The sequence below is a fragment of the Oryx dammah genome, unplaced genomic scaffold, assembly GCF_014754425.2.
Source record: "Oryx dammah isolate SB20612 unplaced genomic scaffold, SCBI_Odam_1.1 HiC_scaffold_2, whole genome shotgun sequence".
Classification (NCBI taxonomy): domain Eukaryota; kingdom Metazoa; phylum Chordata; class Mammalia; order Artiodactyla; family Bovidae; genus Oryx; species Oryx dammah.
In genome coordinates, this window is record NW_024070186.1 from 86,843,965 (window position 1) to 86,870,978 (window position 27,014).

The window sequence follows — 27,014 nt, forward strand, 5'->3', positions numbered from 1 at the left end:
AAGTGAAGGGGAAACATCATGTAAGATCTTGCCCAATAGGATCCAGGGCCAGGTCTCTTGATCCTTTCCTATGCTCACACCTTGCATATGTTTGCAGACACTAAAGGGGTTTTCTAGTTTCAAGGGCGCAGGGCTACCGCCTGTGGGACAGGTAGCATTTGGGATGGTAGTGACTGGGGGTCACAGCGGAGAGGGCTGGGGAAGAGAAGAGAAACGAAAAAGCCCCCAAATTCTGATAGATAACCTTTCACCTGGGGCCCCACCCGCCCCTTCCTTTGCCCTGGGCCTGAAATGCACCTGACCCACTGAGTCCTCCAGTTAGGCACTGATTTGTACTGAAGCCGGGTCCCCATCTCAAAGACATTGCCTCAGTTCTGATCTTTTTCAAATTGCTTTCCTTCCGGGTCCAGCCCGAAGGGACCCTGCGGCTCAGGGCCAGCTTCCCGGACCACGCCGGTCTGGTGACACGCAGGCGCCGGAATCGAAGCCACGCTGGGTCTTCTCAGCCTGGTCCCCGGCCCAAGGAGGGCGGGCGCCGCAAAGCGCTTCCCATGTGCGGGGCTTCCCACAATGCACCGCGCCGGCAGTGGCGGCGACCGCGGCGGCGCTCTAGACGCGGCATGTCTGCGTCTCTACTGCTCTGGGAGGAGGAAGAGAAGGAGGAAGAGGAGGAGGAGGAGGGGGAGGAAGAGGAGAAAGGCGCAGGGGTGGGAGCTGTTGCCGAAGCTGCCACAGCAAAAGTTCTCCCCCCTCCCCCCTTCCCCTCCTCTCAAGGCCCCTAGAAAGGTTGAAGCTGCCGCCGCCTGCAGTCGGTGACCGCGCGACTCGGCGCCCGCCCGCGGTAAAGCGCTCGGCCTGGCAGGCCCGGGCCCGGGGGAGGGCGAGGGAGGGGGAGGGGGCGGCGCGCGGGGGGAGCGCGCGGCGGTAACGGCCTGACCCGGGGGGAGCGAGCCGTGGGGAGGCTGGGGGTGGCCCCGGGACCGGCCAAGGCCGAGGGAGACGCAGGAGCAGGTTGGGGGACGGGAGGAAGCAGGGCGCGGATGGTGGGTTGGGGGGTTGAGAAAGGATAATGACGGGGGTGGTTGAAGCGAGAAGGCAGCCTCCGAGGCCTGAAGCGGGTGTCAGAGGTAGGGGAGGAGGTGGGATGGTGGCACGGGGTGGCCCGAGGGTGCTGGATGTGGGTGTGAAAAGCCTAGGGAGACACCAGGTCTCTTGTCTGCCGTGCCTGGTGCAGTGCTTTATGCACCGCAGGCCTCAGTCACTGTTGCTGCCTGAATGTGTTCTTTGGGAGAAGGGAAGGGCAGGGGTTGGAGAAAAGGGAATCCTTGCAGGAAACGTAGTGGGAGCGTGCACTAGGAGAGAGGCCGGAGGGGAAGATGCCAGGTAGGTGGAGGAATGCAGGGGGCGGCTGTGGAGGAGTCTTGAGGATTCCGGGGGGTGTTCATTGTGTAGATACATTAGGTATTTCGTTGTGGAAAGAACTCGAGCGTTTCTAAGGAAAGGAAAGAAGGGATATGAGGAGTTTCCTTGAATAGAAAGGGTAGGTTTGAAGCAAGAGGGAGTGTTTAATACCAGAGAATATGAAGAGAATGCATGATAGAATAGACAGATGTAGCAGAATTAGTAAATGTTGGTCCAAAGACTAAAGAGTTATTCCAGATGGGCCAGGATGGCCTAGTTCGGAACCTGTTTGGGCTCTTCTGTAAGATGACATCTGGTAAGTGTGGGTACTGACAGTGGTTGGGGGTCACTGAGAGTGACACCTTAGTCTTTAGTTTGGTCTGAGACGCTTTAGAACTGCACCAGTGAATCTGAGAATCTCTGAAGCAGACCTTAAGAAGACGCCTGGCCTACAGGCATTCGCTAGGCCACAGGGTTTAAATTTTAGCAATTTTGAAATATTATCACTTAGCAGTGCCTGGGTGAACTGAACACTACTGGCAGATGCTGGAATGGAAATTACTTGACTTGGCGGTTTTCTTCTTCACTGCCCAGCTTATCTGGTCCAAGAGAACTGTTGCCATGTTATTCAGCTTGGGTTGCAGTACACAGGATTATAATTAATGGTGGGGAGAGTCCATGCATGCTAGCCCTTCTTTGGAGGCCCCATTTGTAGCTCAGATTAGTCTGATTGACAGAATTGGTTCCATAACCCTGGTTATTGGATCCTCTCTGCTGGTTGGAGATCTTTTCCACTCATGGTTCCTGAATGTATACTCTCACTAAGGCATGGTGGTATTGAAGAAAATGCATCAGCCTACAAAGTGTGCGGCTGCGGAAGGGAGGATGAGGATATCTGTTTTGGTCTTAAGATGCAAGGAGGTCAGAACTGGCTGTTTTGAAGTCTAGGGGAACCTGAAGAGACTGGGTGATTCTAGAGCCAGGTTGGAGGGAGTATTAGCATTTCCCTATCAGGAAATGTACCCAGGCTATTGGGTTTGCTGAGCTCACACCAGACTGGATTTATTTCCAAGAGGGAACCCTGGGCTAAAACCATACCCTTAAGATTTATCTGAAAATTATTCACGTTTTATATTATTAAAGACTATATACACATTACATTGTAATATTAATTAAACTGAGGAGAGAGTAGTATGAAAAATCCTTTTATGGATATAGATGGTTGGAGGGATTAAAGGGGAAGATAGAAATTTAGGGGAGCGATGGGAAAATTCAGTCATTCGTTCTTTTAGGAAATAACTAAAGGAGGATACAGTTTAACATTTGAGTAGAGAGGGGCTTTTATTAAAAACTTTTTATGGAAATAAGTCAGGATTATTTTTAAAAGATTTGAAAAACTTTCTTTGTCGGTATGTTTATAGAGTTATTCGTTCTTTTTAAGGGTTTCAGTATATTACATAGTAGGTTGTACCCATTTTTATTGTCATCATAGTATGAGAAGATCTGTTTCCTTTCCCCTCACTGGCACTGTATATTATCAGTTCTTTTAGTTTTTGTAAGTTTAATGGATTTAAATAAAGTATATAAATGTTTTCTCTCCATTAAATTATATAAAATAATACATGTATGTAATCTAAAAAATTATCCTGAGGGAGCTTATAATGAAAAGTAGTAACCCTTGTCTCATCTGTCCATTACAGCCCCACTTTCCAGAGACTGCTTCTAAGCATTTTTTGTAGTTCTTACCATGCTTTTCTCTAGGTCTCCAGGTAATATGTATGTATTCTTATTTCTTGACTGATCAAAGTGACATTAAAAAGGAGTCAAGAGACTTCTTATTCTTACTATGAGTGGAAAGGATTTGTCATTGCCATTATCCTCTTTTTCCTCCTCCTTTTCAAACTTTGATAGTTATTTAGCTTTTTAATTTGATGTCTTATATATTTAATATTCTCTAAGGAAAAAAAAACATTTAAAATTAGGCTGGAAAAGCAGGGTGAGATGAGTAAAGGGAAGTTAGATTGGTGGACCTTTAGGAAAGACTAGGTTGTAGGAAATAGCATCTTTGCAGCCTAAGTGTTGCTGCTTAGAGATGAGGGGGAGTTGCTTGGCAGTGATAGTTGTTCATCTTGAAAGTAGTTATCAGGTCAACAGTGCAGAATTCTTTGACAGGCTTCTGGAGAGTTTTAGTGTGGGGAATCTGGGAATGGATTAGACGATCTTTGATTATTCTTTCCAGGCTTTGGTGGTGGTCTTATGTTTTGTAGGAAAGAATGTATCAGTTTGATTATGTGTTTCTTCTTTGTGGACTGGGGGATGGGTAGGAGGGAGAGGAGGATGAGGGACAAGTTATGGTGGAGATGGTGATAATTTTGTGGGATACTGAAGAAAAGGTAAGGAATTCTCAAGACATTTGGATATAGTTGGCTCTGAAGAAGATTTAAAGTACATTGGTGAGACAGATTTGTGACAGTCTTTAAGGAAATTAGCATATTTAAGTCACTAATATGTTGGGAATATGATGGGAAAGAGCATGCTGCTCATATATTGTAGATTCTTGAAATGTTGGTTTTTGAAATTTGGTATGAGGTTCAACATTCCCGAGTCAAGGTGACAGATACTGGAAGTATAGAAAGGTCTTGCTCCCCTTAAGAGTCTTGTTTTAAGTAACTCTAGCTCTTGAGACTCCTCCTTACATGTTGAATAAAAACAGCATTCACGTGTTGATTCTATAGTGCTAAATCTTATATTTGTTTATGGTAATTTTTTTCTGTTTGTTTTGCAAATAGTAGCTAGATTGTAACCTGCTCTAGAGTTGACACTTTCTTTAATTTCTGGGAAAATTCACAACAGCTTGATTCTTAAGTGCTTAATAAGTACTTGTTGAATGACTGATAGAAAGTAGGATTCACCTTACTGTTAGTAGTGGGACTGTGAAATTGCTGAGCACTATATGAGTATTACAGACAAAATTGTGTATGTGTCTGTGTGAGAGAGAGTGTGTATTGGAGGTAGTGAAGAACAAAGGGCTATCTGATTGGGGAAGGCCTTTAGATTTAAGGGAAGACAACAGAATGGATGAGACTGGAACTGTAATAGTCCTGCAGAAACATCTAATGGGTAGGACCGAAGGTTGTCTTCTAATTTGAGGCTAGTTTAATCTGAGTAAATCTAGTTTGAAACTGGAGGCTGGTTTAATTTTGATTTTCTTACCTCAGGCCTAAATGACTGCTTAGAGATCTTTAGCTGTTTTAAGAATCTGTCTAATTCATTTTGGGGATTTAATAAAAAAGTGTTAGATGAAGTTTCTACCCTCAAGGAATTTATGGTATTTTTATTCTTTTAGAGGGAGAAATACAGTTGTGAAGTAATCCCATAACAGTGTAAGATTTCAGAAGATTGACTTTTTCTTTTATTCCCCACAATTCCCTATTCTTTTCTAAAATGCTTTTTCTAAAATCCACTATTTTTCCTCCCAGAATCTCCATCTCTCTTACAATTCCACATGCATCCCCAAATTCCATATCTTTCTTGTCACTCTCACAATTACTCCTTCTTTCACAAATTACCCTTTCTTTCTCCGAATTTCCTGTTCTGTTCCACAATGCTTATGCTTGTATGCTCAGCTGTATAGCTGTGTCAGATTCTTTGAGACCCCATGGACTGTAGCCTGCCAGGCTTTTCTCTCCATGGGATTTCCCAGCAGGAATACTGGAGTGGGTTGCCATTTCCTACTCCAGGGGATCTTCCAGACCCAGGGATCAAACCTGCGTCTCCAGTGGCTCCTGTGTTGGCAGGCAGATTCTTTATCACTGAGCCGCATGGGAAGCCAACACTGCTGTCCCTCACACAATCGTTTTTCTCCCACATTCCTCCCATCTCTCTCCAGCAATCCTCCATTCTCTCCCCACAACCCTCAGGTCTTTCAGAAAACTGATTTTTTAAAACAAGTATCAAAAGTATACCTACAAATGAGAATTTTTATATTTTGTTAGTCATTTTGAGTGGTAGTGTTCAAAAGGTTTTTGGAACACCTTTTCTGATTTGATGTCTAGCACATTCTATTCAGTTTACTTATTTATTGAGTACTTGTAGTGTGCTGTTGGGGAGAAGGCAATGGCACCCCACTCCAGCACTCTTGCTTGGAAAATCCCATGGATGGAGGAGCCTGGTGGGCCGTAGTCCATGGAGTCACTAAGAATCGGACACGACTGAGGGACTTCACTTTCACTTTTCACTTTCATGCATTGGAGAAGGAAATGGCAACCCACTCCAGTGTTCTTGCCTGGAGAATCCGAGGGACGGTGGAGCCTGGTGGGCTGCCGTCTGTGGGGTTGCACAGAGTCGGTCGGACATGACTGAAGCGACTTAGCAGCAGCAGCAGCAGTGTGCTGTTGAGGGGAGGGAGTCTATAAAGATGAGTAAAATATGGTCCCTATCCTGTAAGAGTTAATAATCGCTCTAGGATAGCACAGTTACAAATAATACCGGCATAATGTTATTCTGAATGGTCTTATTGGGACAAATCTTTTTAGTTTGAAAGATTTGATTTTTAGAAATATTGGGGATCTGTTAGTATCAAATAGAGTGAATAAAAAATAATTTTGGTTTAGATTTAGTTAGCACAGAAATGGGGATGATTTTCTTGGTTGACTTATTAATTAACTTTGGAATATACTCCCAAAGAGGAATTTGGAAATATTTTGAACAGTGGCAGTAGGTACTAGATCAATGTTGGTTAAGTGCATCAGATGGTTGGATAGATGGAGTGAATAAATAAGTAAGTGGTAGCCTCCCAAGGTAACTGTTTTAAAGACCACACTGACTTTAATATGTAAATAAATTCTGGCTCTGTTTGTTAACAGTTCATTACAAGATGGTTTATGATTAAGTTCCCAAATGAGTTTTATAGACAATAATTGCTTAGGAGTTCAGAGAATGGAGAAATGAATATTGGCTTAGATTTGGGGAGAGGATTTACATGTCCCAAACTTTAGCTGGATATTTGAAAAGATTCCTTAGAGATCTCAGGAGAGGAACTAAACTGCTCCAAATTTCTGTTGCAGCCCTAGAATGAACCTAGAGTCTGAATCTATTTTTGTCTGAATGCTTTCTGCCTATTTCATTTTAGCTACTCTTAATGGTTTGTTCCTTTTCAGATTCACCTTTGCTGAGTAGATTTTGAGCTCCCTTTGGAACAGCTTGTGGGGGGATGGTGTCAGTTCTCAGCTATATCTAGTAAAACTTTTAGTTTTTCCTTTTTTTTTTGAGCCTGTATACCCCACAAATGACTTGGTCTCTGTGAGTGAAGAGAATGAGTCAACTTGGCTCTGTTATCCTGGCATTTTCCTGAATGCTTTTCTCAGAGCTGCTTTCTGAATTACAGAATAGAATAGACAAGAAAATTGAGGGCATATATCCAGTAGACACATGTTTGTTGAATAAATGAATGAATGAAAGTGTCTGAGATAATTTATCTGAACTGTCTATATGTTTTGTTTGTTTCAATTTATTCATAACCTGCCTTTTTCTAAAGGATTTAATGAGGCTGATGGAAATATGTTCACCATAAGTGAATTGAAATAATTGAAGTCTAGTTGATGAGAAAAGAAAAGAATGTTAAGACTTGCCATTATGGATGTTAGAGAACTAGGAATAAAGTGGAATATAAGCAGATGGAGAAGAAATGGTGTTATTTGATGGAAAATACGATTCTGAAGGAAAAAAAGTTATTGATATGTGACAGGTTATGGTTAAAGGGAAGCAAGAGAAGATTGAAAGTAGAGGATTATTTGAAATGGCTGATTTTGAGAGGAAGATGATAAGACTTTGAAGGATGAGAGTTTCAAAAGTTTGAAATGTAGTGGAAATTATGATGTTGATTTATAACAAGTTTCAGAAAGTAAAGGGGTGAGTTTTCTTTAGTCAACAGATAATGCACATTTGTTATTTGCAAAAGCATTGTTAGATGCAATCAGGGATAAATCCTTTGGGATTTAATTCTAATAGAGGGGCTAGACTTGAGCACAGATGACTACACAGTATGATCACAAATGTATTAGGAGAAAAGTACCAAATGTTACTAAAGTTAAAAGGTGGAAAAAACATTTGATTAAGGGAAAGCCTGGGACTGCATTTAGTAGCATGGAAGTGACATTTTAGCTAGTCTTTGAAGGGATAGACAGGATTCTGACCGGCAGAAATTACTAGAAAGAACATTCCAACCTGAGGAATTAACAGAAACAAAAACATGGCAGTGAGAAGTCAAGGAGATGTGGAGAAGAGTGCGTTGGTTTTTTTCTTTTTTTTTTTTTACTATGGTCCACGGTAAGACTTACCTAATGGCTCAGATGGTAAAGCGCCTGCTTACAATGCAGGAGACCCGGTTCGATCCCTGAGTCGGGAAAATCCTCTGGAGAAGGAAATGGGCCCCCACTCCAGTACTCTTGCCTGGAAAATCCCATGGACAGAGGAGCGTAGTAGGCTATAGTTCATGGGGTCACAAACAGTCAGATATGACTGAGCGACTTCACATCACAGTAAGGAAAATGTTTCACATCTTCACCTAATATATGCATGTATGAATGTGTGTATGTTAGAACACAAAGTTTCAATAACAGTAACTCTTCTTACCAGGGTGGGTGCACTGTATGTTTTCTGTTGTTCTCTTTGACTAAAAAGAAAAAAAAAGATGGCTGTCACTTACTCAACTAATTTCATGATGAATTAATTGATGATAACCTGTAATTTGTAATGAAGAGTTCATGAGTATGGCATAAGGTAGGAAGGCTCAGTTGGGGTTGAGTTGAAAATGGATGGTCTTGAAAGCTACGCTAAGTAGTTGTATTGGATATGACATAGTGTTGTGCTTGGTGAGCAGACAAGCTAGGTTTTAGTCTTGGCCTTTCTGTGTACCTCCAGATAGGTGTGGAGAGAATTACTTCCTTTCCGAGACCCAGTTTTCTCATCAGGAAATTGATAATCATTACACCTCTGGCAAGAGTTATTGTGAGGGTTTGAGGATTAAAGTATGTTTATCTAGGGTTTAAAGCATGCTAACATATATCATTAACGTACAGCTATTGAACTTTTTGAGTAGAGAATTGAATCAAGGAGTATGTATTAGATACCTTAGTCTGATGATACCTGTACCATACAAGATAGATTGGGGATAGTGTGGTGGCAGAATATGACTGGAGGTGAGGAAAGCCCAGTTTGGAGCCTACAGGAGAAGCTAAGAAGGGCTTGAATTAGTTTGATAACAGGAGGATTATAAATGAGGGTGTGAGATTTGATAGAATGGAGAGAAGAGGGGAAGATGGCTAGGAAATTAGAGTTGGGGAAAGATGTAAAAGGCAGCAACTGCAATTGGATTGCATCTTTGGATAGTTTGGTGGGTACATTAGAATAGATGCAGTTTCTTGCATGAGTAGGTTCTCCGTTGTTTGTTGAATGATTAAATAGGTAAGCTGAGGAATGAACTGTGAGTGAAGACAGTGATAGATGGGTTTGAGAAGGAGGGGTTAGATTGGAGGGTGCTTTTGATGATCTGCCAGGATTTATTCAGTCAGGAAATATTTTTATATACTTCCTGTGTGCAAGGTTCTGTGGTAGGCTCTGTGAAGGATACACATTTATATATGACCTAAACATATTCATATTCTTCAAGAGTTTGTCCTGGAACAAAAATGTGTACACATCTGTCTGTGACAAAAGTACTATGGCAGATTCAACTTTGTGAAGAATTGGTACATAGCTTAGAGCTTGAAGGATAAATAAGATTATAGTAGGCATGATGGTGAGGGTTGGCACTCCAGAAAGAAGTGATATGACTGATAGAAAAATTCTGGATATATTAAGTAATTGGTGGTCTACATGAACTTGAATTTAGGGTTCATGTTGATGAATGGAGGAAAATAAAGTTAAATAGATACCTGAATATACCAGGCTGAAGTGGTTCTTAAAAATTTGTTGAGAAATGACTTATATAGAATGCTCAAATCTTGAGTACAGTTTAATTTTTTCTCTTAGGTTTACATTTATATAGTCATCACCCAGTTCAGTATAAACATTCTCAACATCCCAGAAGGCTTCCTCATGTGTCTCCTCTAAGTTTATGCCGCCTTCAACCAAAAGTAATTACTATACTAACCTCTGTCACACAGAGTAGTTTTGTATGTTTTCCTATGAGGGGAATCATACTTCTGTATCTGGTTTCCTGTGCTCACCATATGACTGTGAGATTTATTCTTTTTCACTGCTCTGTGGGGTTCATTATGTGAATATACCAGAGTGTTTATCCATTCCATGATTATTGGAAAATTGAGTAGTTTCTATTTTTTTGGAAATAGAGTTTTAACTTGACTCGGTATGTAATGGAGAACCATTGATTTTTGAGTGGGTTTAAGAGTGTTTATCTGGTGACCTGTTTTGTTCGTTTCTCTGTGGTTTTTTTTTTTTGCAATGAAGAGAACCTAGTAACTAGAAGACGAAGGCTATGAGAGAAGTGTGAAGTACTGAGAATCAAAGTTGGGATGGTGGTAATGGGAATAAAAGGAAAGGGAGCCATGTAAGAAATAATTGAAAGAAAGAATTGAAGGATTTGATGGCAAAAGGGCTTTTGGGAAACAGTGGAGAAAAAGAAAAGGGGAACTCCAGGGTTTTTAATTTGGGTGACTGTAAGAATGGTGGTGTCATTAAAAGAAATTATTATATCCCTTAGCAGAACCATGTTGATGGGAAAGAATGGGTACACACATTGACCAGTGTGTGAGGCACCAGTGGAAGTATCCAAGGGGTATTGTCTACCAGAGTTAAAAATACTGCTCCAGCTGAGGAAAGAGTTCCAATGGAGATTTGGGAATATATACGTACAGTTGATAATTGAAGCTACTAACTCTGGGTTTGATAGGGTGCTGGTGGCTATAAAATTATCTGGACTAATGATTGAAATGTAATTTGAAACAATCATTGAAGAATTTAGTTTAAAAGCAATAACTATGTATTCTGATTCCTTAGGAATAGGTTAGATTGTAGCAGAAGTTAATGATTTAAAGATCATTTTGGGGAGCTGGGGGAAGGTATCCATAAGAGGAGAGAAAATGTAGAAATAGCAGTAAGGGATGAAACCCTGAGAGAGGCAGAGAACTGGAGAGAGCTCCTGGACAGAACTTGGGGAAAGACCCATTCTTTGGGCTAAAAAGAGGCCTAGTAGTCACTGGAGATGGTAGAAGCAACCAGAGAGACCGGAGTAGAGAGAGACTGTTGTGTGGGCATGCCTGTATGTTCAGTCACTTTAGTTGTGTCCGACTCTTTATTTACCCTATGGACTGTTGTCTGCCAGGCTCCTCTGTCCATGGGATTCTCCAGGCAAGAAGGCTGGAGTGGGTAGCCATTCCCTTCTCCAGGGGATTTTCCAGACCCAGGGATCAAACCCACGCTTCTTCATGTCTCCTGCATTGGCAAGCTGATTCTTTACCACTAGCCCCACCTAGGAAGCCCCAGAATCTTGTCATACAGTGATTTAAATCAAAGGAGTTAGTTCAAGTGTCATTGCCAAAAAGAATAAGAACTTGGGTGGTGAGCCATAGGATTTGGTACATGGAATTTTTTTGGTCTTCAAGAGAGTAGTTTGGAGACCAGGGTCCATAGGGTTAAAGGACTGAGTGAGTTGGGAGAGTATGGAAGCATCAGCTATAGGAATTGTCTTAAGTTTATTTTAAGAAGGAGGAACAACTCTTCTTCCGAAACTGAAGGCAAGAAGTAACAGATGGATGAAAAGATACAGCATTTTAGAAGCTATAAAGAGGATTTGATTACAGGTGGAGAAATTGTGATGAGAGAATTTTATAGAAGAGATTATTTGATGAGATTAAGGATTTAAATATGAAAATGATTTGGATTAGTCAATGAGATGGAGAGTTGTATTTAGAATAAGTCAGTTGTAGAAGATTTCGTAGCTTTCTGGTGATGCTTAACACCCAGTGTGTGGGTGTGGAAAAAACAGATGGTGAAGATTGTCTTTCCTTGGGGAAATGCATGGTGAATGTAATGGGAAGTCATGATATTCTGGAGAGGGCAATATTAAAATGGTTGATGGACAGATTTAAATTGTGTAGGGAGATAAGTGAAGCCAGAAGGAGGTGAAGAGCAGGTGTAGACCTTGAAAATAAAGTAGTTGTGGTTTAAAAAAAAAAAAAAAAAAGGTCTCTAATGTTATAGTCCTAGTGGCACTGCACTTGCAATTGATGACCTGTTTTCAGCATATATGTGTAAGTGGCTGAAGTGCAGATGCAGGTCTTAGGAGTTGAGGAAGGTCTGTGTAGTGTGCAGAAATGTCTTCAGCACCTCGGTCACTGAGAACAGTGGCTGAAAGTGGGACGAAGTAGGACTGAAGTCTTTGTGGGGAGCAAGGTGGGAGGGATTCCGGATCTTGGTAGATGCTGCAGATAGAATGGTTTAAGTGAGTAATGTGAACTGCAAAGAGATTTTTTAGTGATAAAACAATGGGAGTGGCCTTGGGGAACAAAAAGCAATTGGTGCTTTTATCAAGCTGAAGGAATGGAAGAATGGATAGCTAAGTTCTGTGAAGCAGGTTGTCCAAGAAAAGCCAAACTTGAGATAAGATGAGGGGCTATCCAGATAAGAGACGGTAGTGATCTGAATTGTAGCATGAGGATGGAGATAAAAAGATGGATTTGTTTCATTCACTCGTTCTTTTAAGTTTTTTATAAATAAATTATACTTGCAAAATCGTAACCATTCATGTGTAGTATACTGAGATAAATTCAACTGAGAGATATTTGTGGATTAGAAAGGAGACAAAGGGGAAAAAAAAGCTGAGGTGGAGTTTACTAATATGAAAGTCAAAAGACATGGAGTAATTTGTTGACAGTAGAACATGGACAAGCTGATAGAAGCTAGTAAATGGATAGAAATGAATGCAGAGATTGGAGTTGACCCTGTATCAATCTAGAGGGGAGGGATGGGGAGGGGCATGGGAGGGAGGTTCAAAAGGGAGGGAATATATGTATACATACCTATGGCTGATTCATGTTGAGGTTTGATGGGACACAACAAAATCCTGTAAAGCCATTATCCTTAAAAAGAAAAGTAATAACTAATTTAAAAAAGAGATTGGAGTTGACCTGAATAGGAATAAGTAAGATGAAGAAGACAGTGAGTAGCTTGTAATAGAGAAAATATGGAGAAAGCAAAATGCCACCTAAGAAACAAAGCCAGAACCCTACTCCTTCTCTGTGCATGTAAGGACAGTCCTTGCTATCCATGATGTTCTTATAAAGATGATAGATACTATGTCATGTATAATTGTTTTTTAAAAAATAATGAATGATAGAGACATTGAGATTTTTGATCTCTACTTGAGTGCCTCAAAAACCACAATTCTGCAAAAATTGTGTGGTGATAATTTGTATATGTAAAGAGGTTCAGGTATAAAATGGAAAACATGGGGTGGATAGTAAAAGGAAGTGTCTTAAGGGATCTAAAGTGGCTTCTGTAGATTCTTTTTGTCTGTGACTTTTATCTGATATATTTCTTAGTGTGTTTAGGAAGTTGGTCTGCTCTGTCTTCTCATTTCATTTATTATCTGAAAAAATACTTAACTTTTTAGAGTAGAGCCGGTTAACAAAGTTGTGATAGTTTTAGGTGCACAGCAACGCAACTCAGCCAGACAAGAGAGAGCATATAAATATATGGTTGTAAATATGGCCTATTTTATTTCTGATTATCAGTTGTTGAACATTTCTAGAGGAGCGGTGTTGCCAATTCCAAAACCAAAATATAGCTAAAACTGAACCATTGCTTCCTTTTTTGTTTTGTTGTAAGTCTTCAGCATTATCACCTCAGGGCATGAAACCTTCATCATCTTCCGTGCTGTAGCCCATGGGGTTGCAGAGAGTTGGACGCAACTGAGTGACTGAACAAGACCTAGACCAGGCCTTCAATGTTTTGGCTTGCATCTTTGCTCTTAAACTTTTGCTTGTCCTTTTATACAGTAGAATTGATTTTTGTCAGACTTTGTCTGCTGTTAACATTTCCCTTGTACTATTGAAGACTTGACTCTCAAGTGCTTACCTAACTGTGCTTTTAGAGATTCTCCATTAGTACCTTGCTCTGGTCCCAGTAATTGGCATTTTAAACCATTAAGGGAAAAATGCTGTATGCTTCAAATCCTTACTATTTGTATTATATTCTTCACATGGTTAGTGAACTCTTCCATCTTTCAGTCTCAGAGCAAAGAATACTTCCTGACTCTCCCTGTTTAGATCAGGGTTTTTGATGTTCCTTTTGTTTCATGGAGAGAGAGTGTGTTTATTTATTTAACTTTTTGTTTTATATTGGAGTATAGCTGATTAACATAGTTGTGATAGTTTCAGGTGCACAGTAACGTGACTCAGCCAGACCAGAGAGAGCTTATTTAGTGGCAGTGAGAAAAATACGACAAAGCACGAAATATAGTATTGGTTTTCCATCCTAGGGCAGCTTTGCTTCAGAATTAGTTTCAGAATCTAGCTCTGGGTCATTCAGCCTTTTTCTGTTATTTCTACATTTAGTAAGTCACCAAATTTAATAATGAAGAACCTATGGAGACCACCCAGGGCTTTAAAGGCCTAAGATGGCCCAAGGATGTCACTTGTTCAATTCACAACTTTATTGTAATCTGCCAATAGTCTAGAATTGTTTCCAGGACCTGCTTAGAAACACTGGGTCTTCGCGAGTGGCAGTATGCTCTGAGTCTTTGAGTGGATCGTGTGGGTTAGACCAATGATGGATATCTTAAGATATGAGGAATGATTATAGTAGAAATGGAGACAGTATCTTTTAAAGTGATGAATTAATTTAACATAGATAAATGACTTCACAAGATAGGGGAATGGATGCCTGAAAATCTTGGTTCATGTGAAGGAGTTTTCATTGTAAATTTGAGAGGATCCAATATATAAGGGATTAGAATGAAATACACAGTTGCTGTTTCGCAGGGTGCCCTATATATTTGTCAACACATACATACACACCTGCATATGTAGATACATATAATGATAGAGATTATGTGTTGATTTGATTAGGTTCTATAATTAGAGTCTTTGGGGAAATAAATATGGTAGTCTTGTTATGAGTGATTCAAATGAATTGGTAGAGAATAGTTCGGAGAAGGCAATGGCACCCCTCTCCAGTACTCTTGCCTGGAAAATCCCATGGTCGGAGGAGCCTGGTGGGCTGCAGTCCACGGAGTTGTGAAGAGTTGGACACAACTGAGCGACTTCACTTTCACTTTTCACTTTCACGCATTGGAGAAAGAAATGGCAACCCACTCCAGTGTTCTTGCCTGGAGAATCCCAGGGAAGGAGGAGCCTGGTGGGCTGCCCTCTATGGGGTCGCACAGAGTCGGACACGACTGAAGCGATTTAGCAGTAGCAGCAGCAGGGGTATGTTTAGGAAGTAGATTTTTCAGTGACTTTGGTAGCCTGTCTGGCACAGTTTCACAAAATTTGAGGGCCATTTGGGGCAAATTTGTGTGTTAAGTTGGGGGATCTTAGCTTTGAGGGATCGTAGGATCAAACAAAAAATGCAGTGCCTGAGAAAGTTATTTATGAATTGATTTGGTAGATGCTGATAAAAATTAAAGAAGGTATTTGTGGAGAAGTTTGTGTAGGTAAGTGGGATATGTAATGGAAGGGATTTAGGAGAAAGCTTGTTATTATTAGAAAAGTAAATTTTAAAAGGGTAAAATTGAAAAGACGGTTTAGGGAAGATAATTCTTTTGAGAAAATGCAGCTCATAGGTTGAAAACAAGAAGGCAAGGGAAAAGTAAAAGTAAATTAAAGTGTGGAAGAGTTAAGAGGAAGGATTAAAGAAGAGGTTACTGGAAAAGATTTATTGTAAGGAATGCTGTGTTAAATACTACTTTTGATAGTGGTTCGGTGGGGAGGGGGACTTTTACCAAGGATAATTCAGTGTAATAGTTTTATTTCTTAAGAAACCCAGGAAGTAGGGAGCCCTCCTAGCCCTCCTGTTGGGAGCCCAGGCCCGCCCGCGCGGGATTTCACCGGAGCTCGGCTCGGCGGCAGGCGGAGCTGCGCGCATGGTGGGCCCAGAGCCGCCGCAGCTGCCTGTGAGCGCGGCCGAGCGGAGTGGAGGCGGGCCGGGCCGGTGGGACTCGGGCCTCCGGGATCCGCGCACCCTCGGGCCCTCGGGGGGCGCTCCAGCGAGCGAGCAGGCCCCGGGCGGCGCGGCGGGGGCCGGGAGGAGGGGCTTCCCTGAGCGCCCGAGCAAACCTCCGCACGCGGCTCGCACGGCTTCCTTTTGTTGTGTGTACGGGAGTGCGAGAGTGCGCGCGCGTGCGTGAGTGCGCCCGTGGGCAGAGAGGCGGCGGAGGGGGCCCGAGAAGCCGGGGCTTTTCCTGCAGGGGTGGCTGGCGCGCCCGGGCCTCGGCGGGCAGTGGGGCCTTGCAGACACCCGTCTTCCGGGTCGGGGCCCGTGGCGCAGTCCAGGCCCCTTCCCCCAGCGAGATGGCAAACTTTGTGAGTGACTTCTCGGCGGCTAACAAGTGTCTGCCTGACAGCGGGGGCCGAGGAACGTTAATTGACACCCTCCTTTCGGTCCTAACCGTGTTTTTTTTTTTTTTTTTTTTTACAAATCTTATATTGGACTGTACTATGTTTACAGTTTGACGGTGTGCGAAAAGGTCAGACGGGTAACTTGGGTCTACTAGACACTTTTTTTTACTTGGTATCAAGAGCAAAAAAATGTACGCTTGTATCTGTCCTTAAATTGGTTGCGCTACTAAAACCTGCATGTTTAGTAGTGGTAAGAGCAGTCCTAAAGGCCTTTCCAGAATTAGGCTGTAGGGCACACTTGGTCTCTCCAGACTTCGTAAAGCACTTTTTACAGTGCCAAGAAAGAACTACTTGTGTCGGAGACTAGATAAAGTTAGGAAATGAAAAAGTAAAAGCCCTTACCAAGAGCTTGCGTTAAAAACAGCTTTTTTGTTTTGTTTTGTTTTGTTTTACATAAATTATGATTGGTGTAGTTTGCATATAGTTTTACACAGTTGGGCATGGTGTGATTTTAAAAAGCGTTTCTTACTAATTTTACAAAGGGCAATGATAAAGGCACCACACAGTTTTGAAATTTCAAGTATGTTAAATGTTGCTATAAATAAAATCCTGTTCAGATTTTTGGATATTTAAGAAATCTAAAAATACGTTTGCAGTTGTCCTTTGGGTGCAGGAAGAAGTCCTAGGTTTCTCAGTGCTTGTTTCTGGGCAGATTTTCAGTATTGTCAGCGTGATATGGGTGTAGAACCTTAACCTGAGTGAATATTTGCTTGAGATTACCAATCTGTTTGCAGCTGGGAATAGACTCTGGGTCTCTTATTCCCAGTCTGGTGACCTATCCAAGAATAGACTAAGGAAACTGGGTATTTGTCTGTTTGGTGGAAAATATGGCCGAGTTGATTTTATACGAAGTATTAAAGAGCCAGAAAGGGAATGTGTGAACGTTTAATCTCTGTAGCACTTAGATGTATGTAGTTTCTCCATTCTTTAAATACATAAAGGATTTGAGGATATTCCTGTTGCTTTTCGTGGCATTTGTAGCGTTTTTACATTTGATTAAAACGTAGATGTTTATTATATTTAACTGTGGGGGATGAGCTTTTCAAGTGGGTGTTCTCAGTGGTTGAAGAATAATTGGTAACCTGAGGATGTTTAGCCTCATAAATGCTAGGGAGAAGAGGAATTATGTTAATTTCTAAGTAAAAAATCTTCAGCAGTCTTTATTGAAGATGCTTACAAAAGTCCTGATGGAATACCTGTGAATTTTCTTCTCAGCTTTCTGTGTTGCTATTTTCATTATAATTACTAGCTATGATTTGTTTTGTTCATTCCTAGTCTTTCCTTTTACTTTTCCTCCTGTGTCACAGAAACATTCTCTCTTATTCCTGCTTCTCATCTCCAAAGAACCCTGGAAATTTTTAATCTTAATACAGTTCTCCATGAGAGATGGTTTTGGCAATGTCTGAAGACATTTTCGGTTGTCATGCTGGGGGATTCTGTTGGTATCTAGTGGGTAGATACTAAACATCCTACAATGCACAAGATAACCCCCGCAACAAAGAATTATCCAGTGCAGTGTCAGTAGTGTTGATGTTGAGATTTAATTAGATTTAATTATTGTGGATGATATTCTACTTATAATTTCTCATGTAATTGATAATCTCTATATCACATCTGTTATAAATCTTTTCTTAGAGTTGTCATGAGAATGATCATGGGTCAGAGATTATGAAGTATATTTTAGAGCACGAGTTAATAGGATTTTGGAGCTGAAAGATTAACAAGTATAACTGAGTATGTGGATAAGGAAATAGTTTAAGAGAGATTGTGTTCTACGGATATGGAGAGCTCAGGTCTTGTTATTTCTATTATAATTTAATTTTAATTTACTTAATTAAAATTAATTTTAATTATTACTGAAGGAAACGGTATTTTGTAACTTTTGGTTGATAAATTTAAATAATTAAAATTTTAAAAATTGCATCATGAGAATCTCAGTATTCACTAAATCATTGTTACTTTTTCATATTCCCATGTTGTTGAATTCTTCAGCATGATTTTGTTAACCGTTGTAAACCTTTCAGCATCTTCTTTTGAAAGGAAATTTGAAAAATCAAAAAAGGCCACATACAATTTAAAAACAATTTGGAGTTAATTAGGATATCGTTGGCAGTATTGCAGATGCATACCCAACTAGAACTGTTAAAATGTCTCAGGGTATCTTGAATTTAGACATCTATTTTATGAGGATTACTATAATGGTCAGTTATTGTACTGATTGTAAATCTATTTTAGCAAGATTCTTTCAGTTAGTTTTAGAAAAAGATACTTGAACTTTCAGGTGAAATGCAATTGAATGAAATATAAACTGGATATTTAGATTTAAATTGGGTATTTCAAATTAAGTGCTGTATTGTTGGAGGAAGAAATATGGAGTTCTTTTTAAGTTAAATGTTTTCTGTGGTGCTGCTTTTTAAAAATGAGGAAAACAAGTAGGACAGAAGACCAACCCAATACGAGCAAAGATTTTTAAAAAAATTGTTTTATTTAAGAAATACAAGAAATTTATTTTACAGAAAAAAATTTAAATGCTTTTTAGCAAAAAGAATAAAATCACTAACTGGAATACACTACTGTTAATGTTTTGATATATGACATCTTATATTTTTGTTAACTGTTTATTATGAAAAATTTAAAAAGATAAAAAATGCAGCATTCTTGTCAACTGCTATATACCAGATTAGCCTCAACAGTTAGCAGTTAATGGACAGTCTTATTTCATCTGTGCTTCTGCACCCTGTCTCTCAACTCACATAATTTTTAAAAACACTTTAATTTGAAATAATTATAAACTCATAGGAAGTTGCAAATAGTGGAGTCCTGTGTATCCTTTACCCAGCTTGCCCCCAATGGTGAGACATCGACGTTAGGAATTTGACATTGGTATTAATACATTACTGTTATAGAAATTGCCAAACTTAATCAGTTCTCAGCATTTTAAAAACTTTAGTTGTTTTGGATAATTGCTTTACAGTGTTGTATTGGTTTCTGCCACGTTCACCCCCTCCTGGCACCCATAAGTCTTTTCTCTACGTCTATGAGTGGGTCTGTTTCTGTTAAGTAGCTCTGTTCATTTGTGTTGTATTTTAGATTCCACATGTAAGTGATATGGTATGGTATTTGTCTTTCTCTTTCTGACTTAATATAATAATCTCTAGGTTCATCCATGTTACTGCAGTTGGTGTTATTTCATTCCTTTTTTATGGCTGAGTAGTACTCCATTGTGTAACTATGGGCTTCCCTGGTAGCTCAGCTGTTAAAGAATCCTCCAGCAACTCAGGAGACCTGGGTTTGATCCCTGGGTTGGGAAGATCCACTGGAGAAGGGATAGTTACCCACTCCAGTATTGAAGAATTCCTGGCCTGAAGAATTCCATGGGGTGGCAAAGAGTCAGACATGACTTTGTGCCTTTCGCTTTCATTTTTCATCCATGTCACTGCAGATGGTGTTATTTCCCTCTTTTTAATGGCCGAGTAGTATTCCATTGTGTACCTATACCACATCATCTTCATCCATTCATCTGCTGATGGACATTTGGGTTGCTTTGATGTCTTGACTGTTGTATGTAGTGCTGCTATGAACATAAGGGTACATGTAATCTTTTCACATTATAACTTCGTGTGGATATATGCTCAGGAGTGGTGTTGCTGGATCGTATGGCAACTCTGTTTTTAATTCATTGGGGAAGCTCCATACTGTTTTTTGTAATGGGTGCATCAATATACATGCCCATCAACAGTGTGAGAGGGATCCCTTTTTTCCAACATTTATTTGTATGGTTTTTAATGATGGCCATTCTGACTGGTGTGAAGTGGTACTTCATTGTAGTTTTAATTTGCATTTCTTTAATAATTAGCAATGGTGAGCATCGTTTCATAGGGCAGCATGTTTTTGATTTTGATGAAGTTTGGTTTAGTTATTTTTACAGAATATGCTTTTGGTGCCAAGCCCAAGAACCTTTTCTTTAGGTCTTGAAGACCTAATTTTTATTCTAAACATTCTGTAGTTTTATGTTTATGTTCATCATCCTTTTTGAAATAATTTTTGTATGTGGTTGTGAAGTTTAGGCCTAGACTTTGATTTGGCATGTGCATGCATGCATGCTCAGTCCCTTCAGTTGTATCTGACTCTTTGTGACCCCCTGGACCACAGCCTGCCAGACGCCTCTGTCCATGGAATTCTCCAGGCAAGAATACTCCAGTAGGTTGTCATGCCCTCCTCCAGGGGATCTTCTTGACCTAGGGGTTGAACTTGCATCTCCTGCATCACAGGCGGATTCTTGACCCACTTGTTCCAGCATTGTTTGTTGAAAAAGCTGTCCTTTCTCCTTTGAATTATTTTTCTGCTTTGTCAGCTAATTAGTTTTTCTTTACTGGTTATAGAATTAGTTAGAGTATTGGCTTCATTTTGGTTTAGTTTCAGTTGTGTGAATTTGAGAAATTGTTCCGTTTTTTTCTGTGTCCAGTTTAACAGTGTAAAGTTGTTTTGTAGTATTCCCATGTTATCAATGTTCCTGAATATTTATTTGACTGTGCTGGGTCTTAGTTGTGGCACATAGGATCTTCGATCTTTGTTGTGGTATGTGGGGTCTTTTTGGTGTGGCATGTGGACTGTTAGTTGTGGCATGTGGGATCTAGTTCCGTGACCAGGGATCGAACCCTGGCCCCCTGCATAGACGATGTGGAAGCTTAACCACTGGGTCACTAGGGAAATCTTCCTTATTATCTTTTAAAGTGCTGCAAGATCTTAGTGATATCCCTGTTTCAATCTTAATACTGGATTTGTGTCTTGTCTTTTTGTTTTTGTTAGTGATAGTAGAGGAATGTAAAATTTTTGCTTCAATGATACTCTGTTTTCCTATTTTGAATTTTGTTGATTTCTGCTCTTGATTGTTTGCTTTCTGTTGCTTGCTTTGGATTTATATATATATATATATTTTTTTTTTAGTTTCTTGTAAGTAATTAAGTTATTGATTTGAATCTTTCCTCTTTTCTAATGTAAGCACTTACTGCTACAAATGTCCTCCTAACTACTGATTTAGCTGCATCCCACATATTTTGACATGTTTGTTTTTATTTTCATTCATTTTATGTATATATTTAAATTTTTTCTTTGAGTGTTTGTCTTTGACCCATGGACTTTTTTTTCCACTTTACTTTTTTTTTTAATTTGTTTTTAATTGGAGGAACCCCATGGACTTTTAAAACGTGTTTATTCATTTATGTTCAGAAATTTTCCTTTTGTCTTCCTGTTACTGATTTCTAGTTTGAGTCTATTATTGTTATATAATGTACCTCCTATTTTATTTTGATTCTTTTAGATTTGTTGAGGTTTGTTTTATGTCTCAGGATATAATCTGTCTTTGTGAATATTCCATGGATGTTTGAAAAGAAATATGTATTCTGCTGTTATTGAGTGAACTATTCTATGTATATCAAGCTGACCCTGTTGGTTGGTTGTGTTATTAATATAGCCTGTCTGATGAAAAACAAACAAACCTTCCTAGCTTTTCCATTCTTTTTACTTTCAATATATGTTACTGAGTTTCTTGTTAGTAGCATATAGTGGGCCATTTCAGAAATATACTCTTCCAGTCTTTCTTCATTTGTCTGTTTAGACCATTAACATTTAAGGTAATTACTGATAAATATTAACACTTAAATCTGCCTTTTTATTGTTATTTTTATTTTGTTATTTTCTCTGTTTTTTTGTCCTGCAGATTACTAAAACATTTCTTAAGATTTTGTCTTTCATAATTTGTAAAATACTTATTTATAGTTTTGAGTCTGTTTTGGCATAGAGTTTGTAGTGGCTGTTGTAGTTATTACTAGTGTATATATGACTTACAGCAGTCTCCTGATATCAGTACTTTACTGCTTCAGTTATCATGTGGAAACTTCACTTCTCATTTGCCTTTTTTTACCATCTTGACTTTTAAATGTAATTAAGCATCAGTATAAATTTTGTTTTTCCATCATTAAGTATGATCTAGAAAACTAAGATGCAGCTGAAGATGGAGAAGCTCTATACAGTCAGCAAACCAAGACCTGGAGCTGACTGTGGCTCAGATCATCAACTTCCTATTGCAAAATTCAGGCTCAAATTGAAGAAAGTAGGGAAAGCCACTAGGCCATTCAGTTGTGACCTAGATCAAATCCCTTAGGATTATACATGCAGTGGAGGCGACAATCAAGGGACTAGATCTGGTATACAGAGTGCCTGAAGAACTAACTATAGATGGAGGTTTCTAACATTGTAAAGGAGGTGATGACCAAAACCATCTGCAAGAAGAAATGCAAGAAGGCAAAGTGGTTGTCTGAGAGGCCTTACAAATAGCTGAGAAAAGAAGAGAAATGAAAGGTAAAAGAGAAAGGGAAAGATATACCCAACTGAATGCAGAGTTCCCGAGAATAGCAAGGAGAGATAAGAAAGCCTTCTTAAGTGAACAATGCAGAGGAATAGAGGAAAACAATAGAATGGAAAAGACTAGCGATCTCTTTAAGAATATTGGAGATACCAAGGGAACGTTTCATGCAAACAGATAGGCATAATAAAGGACAAAAACGGCAAGGACCTAACAGAAACAGAAGAGAGTAAGAAAAAAATGACAAGAATACACAGAAGCAGTGTACAAAAAGCTCTTAATGACCCAGATAACCGTGGTGGTGAGGTCACTCACCTAAGAGTCCTGGAGTGTGAAGTCAAGTGGGCCTTAGGAAGCATTACTATAAACAAAGCAGTGGAGATGATGAAATTCCAGCAGAACTATTTCAGATCCTAAAAGATGATGCTGTTAAAGTGTTGCACTCAATATATCAGCAAATTTGGAAAACTCAGCAGTGGCCAGAGGACTGGAAAAGATCAGTTTACATTCCAGTTGCGAAGGACTGTGCTAAAGAATGTTCCAATTACCGTACAGTTGCACTCATTTTACATGCTAGCAAGATTATCCACAAAACCCTTCAAGCTAGGCTTCAACAGTACACAAGCCAAGAACTTCCAGATGTACAAGCTGGATTTAGAAAAGGCAGAGGAATTGCTAACATCCGCTGGATCATAGAAAAAGAAAAGACATTCCCCCCCCAAAATCTACTTCTGTCTCATTGACTATGCTATAACCTTTGATTGTGTGGATTACAACAAACTGTGGAATATTCTTAAAGAGATTGAAATATCAGGCCACCTTACCTGTCTCCTGAGAAATCTGTATGCAGGACAAGAAGCAACAGTTAGAACTGGACGTGGAAGAACTGACAGGTTCAATATTGAGAAAGGAGTACATCAAGGCAGTGTTTTGTCACCTTGCTCATTTAACTTATATGCAGAATTCAGTTCAGTTCAGTCGCTCAGTTGTGTCTGACTCTTTGCGACCCCATGAATCGCAGCACGCCAGGCCTCCCTGGCCATCACCAACTCCCGGAGTTCACGCAAACTCACGTCCATCGAGTCAGTGATGCCATCCAGCCATCTCATCCTCGGTCGTCCCCTTCTCCTCCTGCCCCCAATCCCTCCCAGCATCAGAATCTTTTCCAGTGAGTCAGAACTTCACATGAGGTGGCCAAAGTACTGGAGTTTCAGCGTCATTCCTTTCAAAGAACACCCAGGACTGATCTCCTTCAGAATGGACTGGTTGGATCTCCTTGCAGTCCAAGGGACTCTCAAGAGTCTTCTCCAACACCACAGTTTAAAAGCATCAATTCTTCAGTGCTCAACTTTCTTCACAGTCCAACTCTCACATCCATACATGACCGCTGGAAAAACCATAGCCTTGGCTAGATGGATGTTTGTTGACAAAGTAATGTCTCTGCTTTTGAATATGCTATCTAGGGTGGTCATAACTTTCCTTCCAGGCAGTAAGCATCGTTTAATTTCATGGCTGCAGTCTCCATCTGCAGTGATTTTGGAGCCCCCCAAAATAAAGTCTGATACTGTTTCCACTGTCTCCCCATCTATTTCCCATGAAGTGATGGAGCCGGATGCCATGATCTTAGTTTTCTGAATGTTGAGCTTTAAGCCAACTTTTTCACTCTCTTTGACATTATCAAGAGGCTTTTTAGTTCCTCTTCACTTTCTGCCATAAGGGTGATGTCATCTGCATATCTGAAGTTATTGATATTTCTCCCAGCAATCTTGATTCCAGCTTGTAATTCTTCCAGCCCAGCGTTTTTCATGATGTACTCTGCATATAAGTTAAATAAGCAGGGTGACAATATACAGCCTTGACGTACTCCTTTTCCTATTTGGAACCAGTCTGTTGTTTCATGTCCAGTTCTAACTGCTGCTTCCTGACCTGCATACAGATTTCTCAAGAGGCAGGTGAGGTGGTCTGGTATTCCCATCTCTTTCAGAATTTTCCACAGTTGATTGTGATCCACACAGTCAAAGGCTTTGGCATAGTCAATAAAGCAGAAATAGATGTTTTTCTGGAACTCTCTTGCTTTTTCGATGATCCAGCGGATGTTGGCAATTTGATCTTTGGTTCCTGTGCCTTTTCTAAAACCAGCTTGAACATCTGGAAGTTCACACTTCACGTATTACTGAAGCCTGGCTTGGAGACTTTTGGGCATTACTTTACTGGCGTGTGAGATGAGTGCAATTGTGTGGTAGTTTGAGCATTCTTTCGGATTGGAATGAAAACTGACCTTTTCCAGTCCTGTGGCCACTGCTGAGTTTTCCAAATTTGTTGGCATATTGAGTGCAGCACTTTCACAGCATCCTCTTTCAGGATTTGAAATAGCTCAAGTGGAATTCCATCACCTCCACTAGCTTTGTTTGTAGTGATGCTTTCTAAGGCCCACTTGACTTCACATTCCAGGATGTCTGGCTCTAGGTGAGTGATCACACCATTGAATGCAGAGTAGATCATATGAAATGCTGGACTGGATGACTCACAAGCTGAAGTCAAGATTGCTGGGACAAATATAAAAAACCTCAGGTATGCAGATGATACTACTTTAATGGCAGAAAGTGAAGAGGAACTAAAGAGCCTTTTGATGAAGGTGAAAGAAGAGAGTGAAAAAGATAGGTTAAAATTCAACACTCAAAAATAGAAGATCATGGCATCCGGTCCCATCACTTCATGGCAAATAGATGGGGAAAAAGTGGAAACATTTTTCTTGGGCTCCAAAATCAGTGTGGATGGTGACTACAGCCATGAAATTGAAAGATGCTTGCCCCTGGAAGAATAGCTATGACAAACCTAGACAGTGTATTAAAAAGCAGAGAGATACCACTTTGCTGACAAAGGTCCGTATAGTTGAAGCTATGGTTTTTCCAGTAGTAGTGTATGAATGGCGAGTTGGACCATAAAGATAAGGCTGAGAGCCAGAGAATTGATGCTTTTGAACTATGGTGTTGGAGAAGACTTGAGAGTCCCTCAAACCAGTCCATCCTGAAGGAAATCAGTGCTGAATATTCATTGGGAGAAGTGATGCCGAAGCTGAAGCTCTAATATTTTGGCCTCCTAATGCAAAAAGCAGACTCACTGGAAAAACCCCTAATGCTGGGAAAGATTGAGGGAGGCAGGAGAAATGTGTGACAGAAGATGAGATGGTTGGATGGCATCACTGACTCAATGGACATGAGTTTGAGCAAACTCTGGGAGATACTGAAGAACAGGGAAGCTTGGTGTGCTGCAGTTCATGCAGTTGCAGAGAGGACGTGACTTAGTGACTGAACAACAGAAAATTAATGATGGAAAAGATAATGTGTTGTGTGTACCTATATTTCTATTTTTCTTGTTCAGAAACTTTTCTTCAGCCAGGGATTGAGTTGCTAGTGACATATATTCTTTTAGTTTTTCTTCTCTTGAAAATGCATTAAAATTTTTTCCACTTATTCCTTGCTGTGGTCTGAATGAATTTCTCTAAAATGTAAATGTTGAAATACGAATGCTTCAGTTCAGTTCAGTCGCTCAGTCATGTCCGACTCTTTGCGACCCATGAATCACAGCACGCTGAGCCCTTTGGGATATTTTTAGGTCATGGGGGAGAGCCCATGAGTGGGATTAGGGCTGTTACAAAAGAGGCCCCCAAGAGACCTCACTTGTTCCTTTCTGCCATGTAATAATACAGTGAGAAGTCTGTGACCTGGAAGAGGGCCCTCGCCTTAACCATGTTGGCACCCTAATCTCTGGATTTCCAGCCCCAGAACTGTGAGGAGTAAATTTCTGTTGCTTATAATAGAGCCACTCATTTTGTCATGTTTTGTTATTGCAGCCTGAATAGATTCACATCATTCCTGAAGAGTAGTTTCAGTGGGTCTAGAATTCTTGGTTAGCAATTCTTTGTTTTTTTTTTTTTTAAAGCATTCAAAAAATATTCTGCCACTTTTTTAAGTCAAGACTGTATATTGTCACCCTGCTTATTTAACTTATATGCAGAGTACATCATGAGAAATGCTGGGCTGGAGGAAGCACAAGCTGGAATCAAGATTGCCGGGAGAAATGTCAATAACTTCAGATATGCAGATGACACCACTCTTACGGCAGAAAGCGAAGAAGAACTAAAGAGCCTCTTGATGAAAGTGAAAGAGGAGAGTGAAAAAGTTGGCTTAAAGCTCAACATTCAGAAAACTAAGATCGTGTCATCTGGTCCCATCACTTCATGGCAGATAGATGGGGGAATCAGTGGAAACAGTGACAGACTTTATTTTGGGGGGCTCCAAAATCACTGCAGATGGTGACTGCAGCCATGAAATGAAAAGACGTTTGCTCATTGGAAGAAAAGTTATGACTAACCTAGATAGCATATTAAAAAGCAGAGACATTACTTTGCCAACAAAGATCTGTCTAGTCAAAGCTGTGGTTTTTCCAGTAGTCATGTATGGATGTGAGAGTTGGACTGTAAAGAAAGCTGAGTGCGGAAGAATTGATGCTTTTGAACTGTGGTGTTGGAGAAGACTCTTGAGAGTTCCCTTGGACTGCAAGAAAATCCAACCAGTCCATCCTAAAGGAGATCAGTCGTGAATATTCAT

General features: G+C 40.2%; 1 protein-coding gene across 5 annotated transcripts in view; it reads left to right on the forward strand.

The window, feature by feature from the left end:
* The first annotated feature begins 572 nt into the window (after window positions 1–572).
* Window positions 573–27,014, forward strand: part of ZNF148 (zinc finger protein 148) — a 148,297-nt gene continuing 121,855 nt past the window's right edge. The window contains exon 1 of one of the 5 annotated variants that reach the window (XM_040250249.1): window positions 573–841. The gene's annotated coding sequence lies outside the window, so the exon portion shown is untranslated. Of the gene's footprint in view, window positions 842–865; window positions 1,718–15,783; window positions 15,945–27,014 lie in introns of those variants that run through there. The other 4 variants (XM_040250207.1, XM_040250241.1, XM_040250227.1 and 1 more) reach the window with 4 other exon arrangements.